General features: G+C 37.1%; 1 pseudogene; it reads left to right on the plus strand.

Annotated features, from left to right (window-relative positions):
• The first annotated feature begins 1,943 nt into the window (after positions 1 to 1,943).
• On the plus strand, positions 1,944 to 3,856 carry LOC110285999 (olfactory receptor 5B3-like; annotated as a pseudogene).
• Positions 3,857 to 4,278: the final 422 nt, after the last annotated feature.

Below are 4,278 nucleotides of genomic sequence, written 5' to 3' on the forward strand. Positions count from 1 at the left end.
ACCGCCAGAGCTTGTCCAGTCTATTTCATTCTCTCAAGTTCTTCCTGCACTAGCCTCTGAATCCCTATTTCACTGTGGTCACAGTGTTTTGAACAACATCCTGCAGGGTATGACTCAGTGGACATCATTAACCGTGTGAGTGATGATCATTGTAAGTACAAAAATCCTCTACTTACCTGAAGCTTTGTTGTCATTGTTTAGCCAGAATCACAGAGATTTTCACATAGAATACACATAGGATGCACTTGTCTACTGTGAGTGCATATTAACTGTGCAGGAGAGTGAGGTTCATTGCAAAGTCTTCTACAGGTGTGTAGTGTATGTGTCTCATAGCCGCTAATAATTGATTGACTTTGAATTATTGCTTCTTTATCAGGTAGCTAACTGCACTTCATTATTTACAGAAATGACATATTAGTTGTACAAGATGGAATTACAGCATATTTATTTTACCTATGAAGAGGAGGTAAGTGTTTTTTCCAAGGAAAAAGAATTCCACAGACTTCATGTTGATTGGGAATTCGATCCATGCTCCTGTTCTTTCTGTGAGTTTTCTTTGCATTAGAGAAGGCAGAGCTCCTGTAATACAATTTTGACAAAACACTATAGTGGATTTTATGACTTCAGTATTTTCAATATTGCATGTTTCTTGGATTCCCTTAAAATGCTTTGTTTCTACATTATGTGTGGACTTAATTGAGAATAGAAATTCATACAAATCCATAGGAGGCATGTATCTGATATACATTATATGAACACTAAATGAGATGTTCAAAAATATTTTTTATACGCACTGAGATGAGAGTGATACATGAATGTTATAATTTATATTGTGAGGACTTATAAATCATGCTCCTTCTCCCCATGAAATACAGATAAATACATGCAGACTTACTTGAGACTTTATGTTAAGCATGTCTTTTCATCTCAGGAGAGTTAAAACAGATAAAAGTGCAAACTTTGGGATTAGAATTTGAAACTTGTGAACAAAAAGATTTGTTAAACACTGTTTGCCACTAATCAGTGAGCAGCCTACATCACAATACTAATGAGACAAAGAATAGATTGTATTATGGCATGGCTTCCTTTTATTTTTATTTATTCACTTATATCCCACTCACTTCTCTGCCTCCCTGTGATCCCCTCTTACAATCCTTCCCCCATCTCCCCTCCTCTTCTCCTCAATTCAAAGCCGCAGTGGTTATTTCAGAAGGAACTTTTTGCAGGCCCTTGTTTCCCAAGACAAAGGATTGAACAAGGAACACATGCTTAGAAATAGAAACAGAATTCCGGAATTCAAGTAATGCTGAGTTCTTGACAATGTAAACATGTAAATATGTTTTTATCACATCTTCAATTTAATTAAAATTCTGTCTGGCCTCTCATGCTTGGGAATCAAAAGAGGTTAAATAAAATCAAGGACCCAAAGTAATGTCTGACTTTTATACTTAAAATACAAATAAATTCCTCAACCCCTTGTGTTCCATAAGGTGAAAACAATCATGTAATTCTAATATAATTAAGGGGATAGATGGAATGCGCATCTAATGTTCCACTCTAGAGAAGTACTTGGGAAAAAAAACAAACAACAGAAAAAGTGAGATTTTCCCGAGCTCAGCGCTGAGTTGGAAATCATCCACACTTCAATTTTATCAAATTATTAAATAATCTCAATTTCAGTATATCGACTACAAAAATTTAATGTTGGGTAAGGAATTCATTAATAAACATTAAATTATAGCATGTGTAACTCTCCATATAACTAATATATCACATTTGGTATGGGGAAAGGTCTATTTTCTACACAATTCCAACGTACTGATTATTGCTTGAACAAGTCATATGTTCACATTTATGCAATTCTACTTTATTTCAACTTCTTTATCATCATGTTTCTCTTTTCCAAATGCTGTGAATATGCTAATGATTGAAAGATGACTCGGATGGAGAATAATACAAAAGTAACAGAGTTTCTTCTGCTAGGACTCACCAATGACCCAGGATTACAGCTTCCACTCTTCATGACATTTCTCCTCATCTATACCATCGCCCTGGTGGGAAAATCTGGGGATCATTCTGCTGATTGTCCTAAACTCTTGTCTCCACACTCCCATGTACTTTTTTCTATGCAATCTGTCCTTGGTGGATTTTTGTTACTCCTCAGCTGTCACACCTAGAGTCATGACTAGGATCCTAATAGGAAACAAGTTCATTTCCTATAATGAGTGTGCTGCTCAGATGTTCTGTTTTGTAGCCTTTGCTACTGTGGAAAATTACCTGTTGGCCTCAATGGCCTATGATCACTATGTAGCAGTGTGTGATCCCTTGCACTATCCCACCACTATGACTACAAGTGTGTGTATGTGTGTGTGTGTGTGTGTGTGTGTGTCTTTCTATAGATTCCTATGTGTGTGGTTTCCTCAATGCCTCCAACCACACTGACAGATCAAAAAAAAAAAAGTTTCATATATATTTTTCTATGGTGACACATTTTGAACCTTTGCCTTATGTTTCAATGACATTTTTAAAGATATTTTATATGAGTGCACTGTATCTGTCTTCACAGTATCAGAAACTGAAAAGGGGGAACAACAGGAATATTTCTGCAATTTTTAATGGAGTTGATATCTTAGGAGCAACCAACAATGTCTAAGTAGACATAACTCATACTCAATAGAAGGAAATTTATGACCGATACTATCAATCCAGTCTATAAATTGTGGCTAAAGAGAGAATAGGCCCATATGAAAAGTTACTATTTCTATTTTTCTAAATCAGTATAGCTTCCAAGTCTATTCTAAATAATTATCCATATATCAAAAGATCACTGTATTTGTCAACACTCATCAAAGAAGCTTCCTCTTGAAGAAAATAGAGATTCACAAGTTACAACTAGTTTAAATTAAGTTTATATTAATATGGTGTTCCCTGGCCTAACAGGTACAAATAACATTTAAGAAAGTCTAGACCTATTATTTATTAGAGAAAATGACAAAGAACACAAGGAGACAAAATCTTTTGGGTAGATTTTGTATACTACTGAGCTCCTTGAACACTAAAAGTAAAATTGTGGAAAAAATGCAGTTTCCCCCTCCCTTCTGTCTTCCCAGTTCCTCCCCTTCTACCTCCCCTCTCCCCTATATTCAATCCTCTTTAGTTTCTCTTCACTAAATAGCCAATCTCTAAGGAATAACAACTAATATGGCATAACAAGTGACAATAGATCTAGGCACATATCCTCATATCAAAAAGGAGGAAAAAGATATCCCTGAAGGAGTCAAAACAGTCAGAGACATTCCCACCTCCTGCTATTAGGAGCCCCCAAAGAATATCAGCTACATACCCACAAACTATTTACAGAGTACCTGGTTAAATCTATAGAAGCACCCAGATTGTATGTCCAGTCTCCATGAGCCCATCTGAGATATGATCATTTGATTCTGTCTTTGATGCCTCTGGCTCCTATAATTCTTTTGCCCTACACCCCTTTACCACAGGATTCCCAGAGATCTACTGACTGTTTAGCTGTGGGATTCTGCCCCTGCTCCAATAAGTAGCTTGATGAATCCTCTCTGATGATGACTGTGTTCTGCTATGATCTATGATTATAGCAGATTATCATTAGGAATCCTTTCATTGACTTTTGGGTTGTTTGTTTTTATTGTTGTCTTATGTTTTGTGTCAGTAGTTTTTTTGTTGTTTTTTCTTGTTCTATCCTAAGTCTCTGAGCTACTCAGTCTGCTTTCTAGACATCCAGGCAGTGGCTTCCTTTCATTGCATAGGCCTCAAGTTGGACCACTCATTGGTGGCCACTCCCACAATGGCTGTGCAACCTTTACCAAAGTACATCTCGTAGGAAGGACACAAGGAAGTCAAAGGATTTGTGGCAGGGTTGATGTCCAAATCCCTCCATTGGAAGCCTTGCTGGTTCCAGAAGATGGTTCAGGCTGGGTCTGGTTCAGGCTCCATGTCCCCCATTATGAGGAATCTTTACTAAGGTCACTCTTATAGATTCCAAGGAGTTTCCATTGCACTAGGTTTCTACATTGCATCCAAAGTGACCCTTACTTCCAGTTGTCTCTTTTCCTCCATTCTCCTCCACCTAATCCTTCCTGTGCCCATTCATACACACACCACCATACCACCCATGAAATCTATTCTATTTCCCCTTGCCATGAAAAACCTTACATCATTCCATGAACCCTGCTTATTACTTAGCCTTTCTTGGTCTATGTATTGTAACATGATTATCCTTTACTTTAACCTAATGTCTACTTA

The sequence above is a fragment of the Mus caroli genome, unplaced genomic scaffold (assembly GCF_978045245.1).
Source record: "Mus caroli unplaced genomic scaffold, Mus_caroli_1 scaffold_20, whole genome shotgun sequence".
Lineage (NCBI taxonomy): Eukaryota > Metazoa > Chordata > Mammalia > Rodentia > Muridae > Mus > Mus caroli.